Below are 12752 nucleotides of genomic sequence, written 5' to 3'. Positions count from 1 at the left end.
CACTTTGGAGTGACGAATACCATTTTCCCTCACAAATGACCCAAATAGAGGAGAGAGGGAAGCATATGGGGGTGCCCTCACCTTGTCCCCCATATCCGTTTTATGAGTGACATTATCCGTCACTTACTCCGACCCGTCTTCAGCAAGACTAACTGCCAATTATTTGATTTTCCCTTCCAAAAATTTCAAAATGTCCATGTACATAAAAGGCAATTTCACAAATTAGTAAAAATTTGCACCAAAACAAAACAAACAAATTTAGTAAAACTAATTGATGTGTTTTCATCGGTTTAAGATATATTATCTGGATTATATATTTAATAATTAGAGCTCGAAAATTCAAGAATTGACCTAGATTATATATTTAATAATTAGAGATCGAAAATTTAAGTAAACAAAGGCAAACAAATGATTGAGATGTAGTGGAGTGGTATATATATATATATATATATATATATATATATATATATATATATATATATATGATTAATTCAACCCATCCGATAAGAAATTAGGAACCTCTCTATTTCTTCACTCTTCGTTTTCTTTTCATTACCTATTATAATGGTTAGAATTTCATCTCGAGATATAATACAAAGTTAAGCATAATTTCACATTTCCAGGCATTTCATTGTTCACCTTAATTTTTACATAGGCGTTGCTTGATAAACAATATATTAGGTGAAATTAATTAGTAGATAACGACCTAAATAATAGTAAATTGTATAATAAATATATACCATTTCACGTGTTTGGTAAATGAGATATTCTGATAGCATATTGATCAAAATCTACTATTTTTTTAACATGCTACTAATTAATAACAACATACTGTAAAAGCATATTCAATTTGTATATGGAAATAATATAATTATCTTATAATCTGTTAATTATCAAACCCTTTTTCTTAATTTTGCTAATTTAATTTGATAGTCAAACCTATTAACAAAGTTTGCTAACCATATTTTATTCTACTAAAGTTATCTCCTAATAAATTAAAAATCTGATTCTGGCATTTACTAAACACTAGTATTGGTGCCCGGCTTCGCCCGGGCTACCTCTACTTACTATTAAATTTTTTTTTTCATTAAATAAAATTACTTAAAGTTGCATAATCCATAAATTTATCATTAATATATTTGTCTATGACATATCCTAAAATTACGATGAAATAAATTTTGAGACAAATTCACCCTACTCTCGCTAGTAATATTTTACTCTTATTAATGAAACAATGGTAATAACATTTCACTACTTGCCCGTAATCATTGTTCCTTTCACTACTCCCGCCGTAATTATTGTTACCGTCACTACTGCCGCATTAATATTGATAATTTCACTACTCCCGCCGTAATTATTGTTACTTTCACTATTGCCGCATTAATATTGATTATTTCACTACTCTCGTTGTTTCTACCACTTTCACTAATCTCGTTGATAATATTGTTACTTTTACTATTCAAATGAGTGATTACTATCTGATGGGGCATATTCTGCACCGCTGACCAAGTCAACGTACTGAGCAAGGTCAAAGATATCCACAGCAAGTCAACGACTTAGACAGCCTAGCCGATGCAGCCCATCGGCTGTCGGCTGGTCTCGGCATGGCAACTTGCCGGTAGGGCACATACCCGCGTACTCACATCCAAGACCCCTCGGCGGTGAGTCAACAGGGCCCGCCGGCCTGCCATAGGTCCCTCGGCCGAGGGGTAGATCAGTCTTTCCACCTGCTAGCCACTTGGCCACTTGGCCACTACGTGACAAAAGGTGAAAGTCTATAAATACTCCTCAACCCTCATTGAGGAAAGGATCTCAACATATACACAACTAAACCTAAATACACTATTCATCTGGTAATATCTTCCTTATCTCTCTACAATATACATTCAGCCAAGTAACGACTTATCCTTTAAGTTTACTGACTTGAGCGTCGGAGTGAGTACGCTTGGCACAAAGCCAAGCCCTCGCCGTTCATTGTTGCGGGAGAGAGGCCGAGAGGAACGATTGAGACCAAAGGAGAATCCAACTCAAGACATCATTCAACAAGCCACGGGTGATAACTATACCTGCTCTGGAATTACACCCGGAACAATTGGCGCCGTCTGTGGGGAAAGACACTAGAAGCTAGTCACATTCATTCCCAAACAAAAAAAAAACACACAAAAAACCCACCCAAAAAGCCAAGAAGATGTCGAAACAACAAGACGCAGTCGTGACCGACGAAACCCCATTTCACCAGGATGATACCTTCAACAATTCTGGAGTTGTGCAGCCCTCCACCGGCGGAGTAATCCAACCGGAGTTCGGGATGCCAATAACGCCGGACACGTCGCTGCCAGTCAACCAGGTCACCATCATGGGACACGTGGTTGACATAGCAAAACTGAAAATGGTCCTGGACCTAATCGCATATCGCCCGCTCACACTGTCACGCCGACAAGAGCGGCGGAAAACGCCCAGGAGACCAGGGCCCAAAACGTAACTCCGAGAAATTTGAACGGAGCACTGGGAGAAGCTGACCCAGCCAAGTCGCCGGGGGAGCCCAAAGTGGGCGTGGTAGACCTAAGTCCTTCCCGCACTCATGGGAGGACAGCGTCCCCGCAACACGAACGAGGCTTACCCCAAAGGAACCGAGAGGAGTCCGACTCGGCGAGTTGGAGAAGAAGTCCGAGTCGAAGAAGAAGTCCTTCCCGCTACGAGGAGAGGAGCCGGATTAGGAATGCAAGGAGCCGATCGCCGCGTGTCGTTCGACACGTGGTCGACACCCCCCTCAACGCCTACGTCCTAGAAGTCCAAGTGCCAACTAAGCTCAAGTTGCCACCCCTATCATACAAAGGAGATAGTGATCCCACCGACCACGCCGAGGCTTTCGAGTCTTACATGTCGGTATGGGAGCAGCCCGATGAGGTCCGTGTGTCGAGTCTTCCCAACAACTTTGCATGGGATGGCTCAAAGTTGGTACAAAGGGCTTCCCGACGGCTCGATATACTACTACGCCGACCTAAGGGACGCCTTTCTAGCCCAGTACTCTTGCAACAAGAGAAGGGCCGTGGAGACATCGGACCTCCTAACTATCAAACAGGAGGGGGGCGAGTCTCTACGAAGCTATGTGAAGAGGTTCGACGGAAAGGTCCAGCAGATTCGGAAATTAATCCCGAATTGGCGGCCTTCACGGCGATGAAAGGCCTCCCAAGGGGAGACTTGAAAAATGAGCTCATCAAGTGCGGAGGCCTGAACTTGGACGTCGCTAGGAAGATGGCCGACCAGGCCATCAAGGAAGAAGACTATCACAAGACATGGGTAGGCCCCAGCGAAGCCGAGCCCTCCGAAAAGAAGAGTCACCGGGAGGACAACCCGGATGAGAGGCGCCGTGACAACAACGGGTCACGGTCCGATGAAAGACGCCGTGAGAACAATAGGTCACGGTCGGACAAACCGCCAGAGAGACAGGACTCGACGGGCGCCGGGTGGAGTTCGGGAACGTACCACCGTAGGCGGTACAGGTGATAAAACCCCTCTCGTCGTATCAGCCGCCGAGGTCTTTGCCCCGAGCAAAAGCGAGGGCCGAAGTGGGAGAGACCCCCAAGCCAAAAAGTGACGGTGACACGAGCCAAGATCTTGTGAGTACCACGGCCACACCGCCATTTAACCAACGATCGCCGGCATCCAAGAATGCCATTGAAGAGCTGATCCGGAAGGGGAGCCTCGGCAAATACGTTGCCAAAGGCCAAAAGACCGACGCCGACAAATAAGGTAAGAAATCCGTCTTGAACGGATAGGAGTGATCCATGTTGTCATCGGGGGCAACGAGAACGGAGGGTCCGCTCATGGGCACAAACGGCACCTGAACGAGCTATATCGGGCCATCAACTTTGTGCCCAACACAAATGATCCCCGCTTCCAACATCCCCGATATAACCATCGGAAGGAAGGACTACGAAGGAGTCATCGCTCCTCACAGCGACCCACTTGTAGTCAATTTGGACATATCCAACCACCTGGTCAAGAGGTGCCTGATTGACACAGGCGCGTACACGAACATCATGTTCGGGAGTGCTTCCTCGGCCTCGGCTGAAAGTCAAGGACTTGAGCCCCCGCACCAACCCACTATACAGCTTCTCTGGGGCCGGCCTGTACCACCGGGATCAATCGGACTCCGGTGACGTTCGCGAAAAGAACGCGGCTAAAAATGTCCTAGCTGAGTTCGTGGTCATCGACGGCTCGTCCGCCTACAACGTTCTCATAGGCCGGGTCACCCTGAGCGAGGCTGACGCAGTGATGTCCATCCGGGCCCTAACACTGATGTATGTCTCGGACCGGGGGGAAGCGCATAAGCTCGTCTCCAAAGACGAGAATGACGAGGTGGTCAACGTCCAGATAGCCGCCAGAGGATGCAACATGCAATCCCTCAAAGTGGCCAAGAAATCAGAGAAAGGGAAAGGTCTATCCTTACAACAGGAGGGCGACCTCATGGATGTAACTAGCGGCTGACTAGGACGTTGTGCCTTCGACAGGCCATTAGGACGCTGGTAATCTCGGGAATAATCTATGTAGCGGCGGAGGTGTCCAAAACAGCTGTGGGCACCCCGACGCATGTTTTTGCCTAAATGAAAAATCATCCAAGTCTTCCATCAAAATGTTCGCTCTTCCCATAGTCACTAGGAAGCGTGAGACGCCGACTCACACTGTCATACCGACAAGAGCGGCAGTCTTTATCAGTAAGCAGATGTCGGCTCACACTGTCATACCGACAAGAGCGGCAGTCTCATGAAGAAATAGGCGCCGTCGCAGTCACCCCAAGTAGTAGACGCCACGGCAGTCACCCCAAGAGGTTGGACGCCGTCGCAGTCACTCCAAGTGGTAGACGCCACGCGATCTCCTTGAAGAAGCGGCGCCGTCGCAGTCACCCCAAGTAGTAGACGCCACGGCGATCACCCCAAGAGGTTGGACGCCGTCGCGCCACTCCAAGTGGTAGACGCCACGGCAATCTCATGAAGAAATAGGCGCCGTCGCAGTCACCCCAAGTAGTAGACGCCACGGCAATCACCCCAAGAGGTTGGACGCCGTCGCAGTCACTCCAAGTGGTAGACGCCACGCGCCTCTCCTTGAAGAAGCAGGCGCCGTCGCAGTCACCCCAAGTAGTAGACGCCACGGCAGTCACCCCAAGAGGTTGGACGCCGTCGCAGTCACTCCAAGTGGTAGACGCCACGGCAGTCTCATGAAGAAATAGGCGCCGTCGCAGTCACCCCAAGTAGTAGACGCCACGACAGTCACCCCAAGAGGTTGGACGCCGTCGCAGTCACTCCAAGTGGTAGACGCCACGGCAGTCTCCTTGAAGAAGCAGGCGCCGTCGCAGTCACCCCAAGTAGTAGACGTCACGGCAGTCACCCTGATGGTCTCAAGTTAAACCTCGCAAGTGCACGATTTTATCGTTGTACACTTAAAAGGGTCGATTCCACAAGGAGTAGGTGGAGTACTAATCGTTCTAATTCACCGGTTTAGCTAAGTCGATAAATAACAAACAAAGAGGGGGTAACAAACTAACACTAAACTAACAAATTTAAAGACTATAAACTAGACAAGGAAAGAACAAGCTAAGAGATAAAGGATAGATCAAATAAAGAGAAGGACTAGAACTCGGTTCTCCCACGAATATAAGTAATTCCACATACTAATCGTTTCGGCTAATCAAAAGGGGTAGAAAGGTAAGGGGGAGATGGCTCTAATTCGCCTAGAACCTCCCTTCCGGTCTCGCACTAGGACACTAGCTACTCCGACTAACCCCCCTCCCGGGTTCGAAAGCCGGTCTCCCTAACTCAAAACCCGACAACCCCAAGAACATGCATTTTCCCAAGGAGGTCAAGTAAATGGTCAAGGTCATTAAGCACTCATCATATTCCGGGTCATCCCACTCCCCCTTCCGGAAGTCGATTTCAAACGCTAGCCTAGAGGCACCCTCCCTCGGTTCTCCCTTCCGGTCTCAACCTTAGTTGGTGACAAGGCCAAATTTCGGGTGTCCAATTTACAACCTAACTAACTTCCGTTGGTGGACAAGGGTCACAAGTTGACACTACCCAAAACCCAAACCTTAAGCATGCAAATTCCTCTAAACTACCCTCACCAATTTCCCCCACAAATTAGCCTTTATGATAATTAGTTAGTGAAATTACCCATATCGGGTCAAACCGAGTCCTAGAAGGAGACTACTCACTAATCATGTTTCTAGAGGCAAAGAAAACAACAAAGATAGAGTCTTTAAGCATAAACATGGTGATAGGATGAATTTTACTTCTAAACATGCAACAACCCAACAATAATTATGAAGAAAGATGGTTTTAATCTAATAGCAAGGATGAACAAACCAAAAGACACAACCTTTAACACAATCAACTCAAAGATTAAGTCTTTGAGGACAACTAGCCCAAGAAGAACAAAGGAAAGAGAATCAAAGAAAAGAAAACCAATGAAAAGATGAACAATGGTGTAAACATCAATAATCAAACAAAAAGGAAGTAACTTTAACCACAAGCAAGGTAAATATTCAAAAATAAGGGAAGCATAAACTAAAGAAGTATGAAATTAACAACTAAAACAAAGAAAATAAATATGAGGAAAGGAAATATACCAACAAAGAAGAAAGAAAATAACTTGATTGAATGGATTTCTTCACAAAACTAAGAACAAAGTGAGATCCAATGTTCTTCCCAATTTTCTCTACCTAACCAATTTTTGATCCAAAAACAAGTGTTATGAAAGTTGTTCTTACAAGGTTGCCCCTTTTCTATATATACTATGGGCTTAAAAACATCAAATTACAAGCAATTCTCAAAAACAGCCCGGTTACTATTCCCAAATAGGTGTATCGATACACCGCCCGCCTCTTAGTTACACCGGCTGGATGAAAGTTACACCGCCCGCTCACAAAGTTACACCGGTTGACCAAAATTACACTGCTCCTGATCACAATGCACAGGCTAGGGGAAGGAGATACACCGACAAGGCTAAATGAGATACACCGGCTACCCTTGAGTTGCACCGCGCCTGATCACAATACACTGGCTAGGGGAAGGAGATACACCGACAAGGCTAATCTTGATCCTTGGCCACCAAATGTTGATCGGTTTTGCATGGGGAAGCGTGCAACACTACAAAAAGCTTAGAAAATAATCCGGTGAGACTTATTTAGGCAAATTAATCATAAACTTGAGTAATTATCAATTAAATGCACCAAAATTAGGACTAAAGCAAGGATTTTTGACAAGAATGAAGGGGCGATAACGTAGTTATCAAATCTCCCCACACTAAACCCTTACTCGTCCTCGAGTAAGCTCAAGCATGATCAAAATGCAATACAAGTCAAAACTCCAATTCTAAAGTGAATGCACAATATAAGCACCACTTAATTATTCTAACTAATAAAATCCGAACGAGTATTAGCGCACTCAACGCCCCTTCAACTCACAATTTGACACTCATGAGGGGAAAGTGCCCTATTGCAAGGCAAGTTGGGTCTTGCTACAAAACTTTCGACACATTCTTCATGAAAGCACGTAAACAACAAATAGAATGCATCTAACAAAATGGTCCACTTTCCTCATCTAAGTGGCCGAATTTTCAAATAGCAAAAACACGGTCTAGGTCGGGAGTACCGTCTCAGAAGTGCCAATTGAGGTGTCAACCCCCTAAATGTGACAAAGGCAACCCATGTGTGACCAATGCTCATGAAACAAATTCAAGAGCGGGGAAAGGGAAGAAAGGGCAAGTCCGCCGAGAATTACAAGGCCGACACAAGATTCAACCAAGAGACCCATGACTAAGGGGACCAAGGCAACGACATCCTCACGGTTTTCACTCGTCACTCAATGAAAGAACAAGGTGATTTTTGTGACAAAAAAGTAACCAAAATCACTCAACTAACTCAACTAGCGAAAACGTGCCCGCAATCTAATGTGTAAAACCGTCCTATGTCCAATGAAATGCAAACAATGGTAAAATGCGCACATAAATGAAGCAAGGGTTATAACGGGGCTAAGGAGTAGGTCGAAACGGGATTGGTGCAAGCACCGTTTGGACATGTGGAGCTCAAATCAAGAATCGTCGACACATCACATCCCATCTCTTATTGCAACACATGAGACACGTCTATGCCCTAACATAGCATTAATGACCAATACTATGCAAAAATTGCATAAACCCAACTCAAGTAGGAAAAATTTGATAAAACTCCCTTTATTTCAACAAATGGTAACGTCCACACCGTAACAACGACTCGGTTTCCCAAGCCATGCAAAAAATGTGTAAACCCGACTCATCTTTGGAAAAACATCAATTTGCCCTTTTATTTAGCAACGGCTTTTTCTACCCCGTTTAATAATGAGGAGGGGTGTTGCTTGCCTTTTTCTTTTCTTGACAATATATATACAACACAAGTAACTCATTTTTTGGATTTTTCATGACTTTTTCACTTTTCTATTTTGTTTTTCATTACCTTTTTCAAAACCTCTTATCTATTTACAATGCCGAAAACACCAAGCTTTTGACCCGAGTGGACACGTACATTATCCACCGTCATAACCCAAATCACCTCCTACAACACAACTACAAAACCGACCAATTCTTGATTAAGGAAGGGTGGTTATGGAATGTAGCTATCTTGGTGGGTTTGCCAAATGAATAGGCTAAGGCTCAAGGGGGTGAATCAAAAAGGGAAATAATGGAAGGGAGAAAACGAGGCTATTTGGCTATGTGAGGTTCATAAAAACTGATTTTTGCTTCATATCATGTGCACAAAAATGTAATGCAATTCCATGGTCTAAGGACGATGCGACACACTTATGCGTAGTGAGGTGACACGCCTCGCGAGGAGGCCTACTCTCAAACCTAGATGAGGGCGGGGTATGAATGTACCCACCCTAGGAGGCTCTACCCTTACCTTTGAGTAGCTAAGTCGAGCCAAAGGTCTAGTCTACGGCCCTAGGTCTCACAAGGTCGGTCCAAACTCATTGGTCAAGCCCGCTTCCATAGGCTAACTAAGAGGCCACGGGTGCGAGTCACGAGGAGGGGAAAGGCACAATTGGGCACATTAGCTCATCATGGGGGTACTTGGTTCCCTTCTTTGACCATGTTCTTCCTTAAAAGATTATTTACAAACTTAATGCAAAAAGAAAGAAATGCAACAAGTATTTACATGTGAACAAATGCATGCGGAAATTTAAACAAACATGAAATGAAACGTGCAACAAATTGGCTAAACCTAGCAGCACATCAACACCAAAATTCCAAACGGTCTCCCAAGGAGACACCCAAAGCAACAAAATTCCCATTCTCCTTCAAAGTATGCTAGATATCAAAAAGAAAGAATAGTAAAAGGAGCAAGAGATAGGAAGGATTATACCAAGCGGTCTTCTAGCTCCCTTTTGCCTCAAGTGGTCAATGCGCCAAGCCAAAAGGTTAGACAAAACATATATATACAATGCAATTTTTTTGAATTTTTCAGAAATTTTTCAATTTTTAGGCATTTTCTTGAATTTTCTTAAATTTACAAGCATTTACAAATATATACAAATATTCACAAGAGTGGATATTTCCCTCCCCACACTTGAGATGTACATTGTCCTCAATGGACAAAAGCATAGGGAGTGAATAAGAAAAAGAAAGGAACATATTTTTGCATTTTTGATTTTTTGAAAATAAAAATAACATATTTTTGGTATTTTTGTTTTTGGAAAATTAAAATGACATGTTTTTGGTTTTTTTTTTTAGGCCCTCCCCACACTTATTTATAAACATGGGAGGGCATTTAGAGAAATAAAAGAACATGTTTTTGTTGGTTTTTGTCATTTTCAATTTTTTTTGTGATTTTAAAAATAAGAATGCAATGCATGCTCTATACTATATGCAATAATTGAAAGGACAATGCAAACTATACTACATGAATGCATAGAGAGCCAATTTAGATTAACTCCTATTTGGGTCATGTCACTAAATGCAAAATGCGATAAAAACTTAATTAAAGAGAAGGAGAATATATACATTGTGGTGGTTGTTAAGTAACTCCACCAAACCTCTTCATCAAAGAGTCTTCAATCAATCGGGATCCCCTCTTGGAATCTTGCTATCCCTTTAACAACTTCAAATTTTCCCATGGAGTAAGAGCTTCCAAGATTTGACAACACTTCATGCACACCGCTTATGGCGTGGTGCACTTCCGACCATTTCCGGGCAATTTCTTCTTCAAGCTTCTTCTTGTCATAGACAAGAACTTCTTCATTTTCAAGGCTTGGTTCACATTTCCCTTTTCTTTTCACCTTCTTTCTCCATTTTTTTGGTTTCTTCTTCTCAACTCTTGGCTTCATTTTTGGAGGGGTATTAGTGCTAGAATCAAATTTGGGAGGGATCACATTGGGGTGATCCCCTCCACCCTCAAGCTTCAACTCTTCTTTTCCTTTTTCATTTGTTGGACAAGCTTCTAATGGATCCAAAAATGAAGGCCCTAAATTAGGTTCATCCAAGTTATCTTCCACCATATCCACCCTACAACAAGAGTTGCCCATAGGAGGAGATTTCATGGAATTGTTGAGTTCAAACTCAATCTTCTCATTACCCACTTGGAGTGAGAGTTTTCCACTCTTAACATCTATCATAACACCTCCCGTGGCCAAGCAAGGCCTACCCAAAATGATTGGCACATGGCTATCTTCGGGCATGTCCATGACAAAGAAGTCGCATGGGATCACAAGTTTTCCAACCTTCAAAGGAACATCTTCAATCACACCCAAGGGATACTTAACCGAACGATCGGCTAGTTGTAGGGAGATCTTTGAAGGCTTCAAATCTCCCAAGTGTAGCTTCTTAAACAAGGAAAGAGGCATTAAGCTAACACTAGCTCCCAAGTCATACAAAGCTCTCTTTATCTTCACCCCTTGGATAGAACAAGGAATAGAAAAGCTTCCCGGGTCTTCAAGTTTGCTAGGAAGTTTGTGAGTGAGGATTGCACTACACTCCCTAGAGAGGTTAACGGATTGTACCCCTTCACTCTTTCTCTTCATAGTCACAAGTTCCTTTAAAAACTTTCCATAGTTAGGGATTTCGGTGATCATGTCAAGAAATGGTATGGTGACATTCATACTCTTCAAAATATCAATGAACTTCTCATATTTCTTCTCAAGCCTTGGCCTTGCAAGCCTTTGTGGAAAGGGTACCGGTGCTACATACTCCCTTGGTGGTGGAATACATTCTTTGGCCTTAGATGCAATAGGTTCATCTTGCTTTGGAGGATCAAACATCTCCACCTCCTTAGACTTCTCCACCCTAGTCTCATCTTCTTCCACAACTTCAACCGGGTGCTCTTTCACTACTTCACTAGACACCTTCTTCCTCTTCCACTTAGGAGATTTCTCAACCTCCTCCAATTGCTTTCCACTCCTCAAAAATACCGCATTCATCTCCCTTGGGTTAACCGTATTACCCGGAAACTTCCCCGGATTTTGAGCCAATTGCCCCAATTGTTGAGAAATCTGGGCCACATGAGTTTCCGTATCCTTTTGGGATGCTCGTATTTCATCATTAACCCGGTTTTGTGAGGCAATGTGGTTGTCAAGCTTTGAGTCGACTTTTTGGTTGGCAATCACCAATTGCTCAAAGGCTTGCTCCCAAGAAGGTTTTTGAGGGGTTTGAAAGTTTTGGTTTTGAGGTTGGTTGAAATTTTGTCCCTTGAAACCCCCAAATGGTTGTTGGTTTTGAGTGACAAATTGTTTTCCTTGGAAACCGGGTGGGATTTGTCTTTGGAATTGAGAGTTTTGATTGAACCTTTGTTGTTGTGGTGAGGAAGTGGTTGGGTTTTGAATGTTTTGTGAAGCATAAGACAAGAAAGGATGAGTTATTTTTCCATTACCAAATTGGTTGTTGTTACTATTGAACCCTTGCCTTGCACTTGTGGATTCCCAAACTCCATTTGCTTGCTCATAGCATTCCTCTTGGAGGGGTGCAATCAAGGGACACCTAATGGGAGTGTGCCCTTGTTCCCCACACAACTCACAAGACAAGACTTGCCTCATATCGGAGCTTGAAGGTTTTGAATTTAGCAAAGCAACTTGTTGGGTGAGTTCATCTAGCATACCCTTAACCTCCACATTCAAAACCGAATTAGAATCCTTGCTCTTGCCCTTCCTCAATTGCCTATCACTTCCCCATTCCATAGTTCTTGAGGCCATCTCCTCAATTAGTTCCTTTGCCGCTTTATGCCCCAAAATGTCTAAGGCACCTTTCCCCGATCCCGCATCCAATGAAAGCCTAAGGTCTTGAGTCAACCCTTTGTAAAAATTGTTCACTAGCTCGGCCTCGGAGATGCCATGGTGAGGGCATAACCGTTGGAGCTTCTTATACCGTTCCCATGCCTCATATAAAGTCTCATCCTCTTCTTGAGTAAAGCTTTGTAGTTCACTCTTGACTTTGGCCGTTCTTGAGGGTGGGAAATACTTGTTTAAAAATGCCGAAGCCAACTCATCCCATGTCTTGAAGGAATCCGGGTCACAATTCTTCAACCAATCCTTGGCCGAACCCCTAAGAGAACGGGGGAACAACCTAAGGCGAACCGCGTCATCGGAGACCCCATTTGACTTGTACATATCACAATTTTCAAGGAAATCATTTAAATGATCATTTGGGTTCTCCAAGGGACCTCCTCCAAATTGGTTGTCTTGAACAAGGTTGAGCAAGGCATTTTTAATCTCAAAGTTATTAGCTTGAATTCG

The 12752-nt window shown here is 43.8% G+C and overlaps 1 non-coding gene across 1 annotated transcript; it reads left to right on the top strand.

Moving 5' to 3' along the window:
- Positions 1-12345: 12345 nt before the first annotated feature.
- LOC141650059 (small nucleolar RNA R71) lies at positions 12346-12452 on the top strand. The gene has a single exon (XR_012546121.1). It is a non-coding gene; the product is annotated as a small nucleolar RNA R71 (small nucleolar RNA).
- Positions 12453-12752: the final 300 nt, after the last annotated feature.

This window comes from Silene latifolia, chromosome 3 (genome assembly GCF_048544455.1).
Source record: "Silene latifolia isolate original U9 population chromosome 3, ASM4854445v1, whole genome shotgun sequence".
NCBI classification, from domain to species: Eukaryota; Viridiplantae; Streptophyta; class Magnoliopsida; order Caryophyllales; family Caryophyllaceae; genus Silene; species Silene latifolia.
Note: the sequence above shows the minus strand (reverse complement) of the source record. Positions and strands in the feature narration are given on the sequence as shown.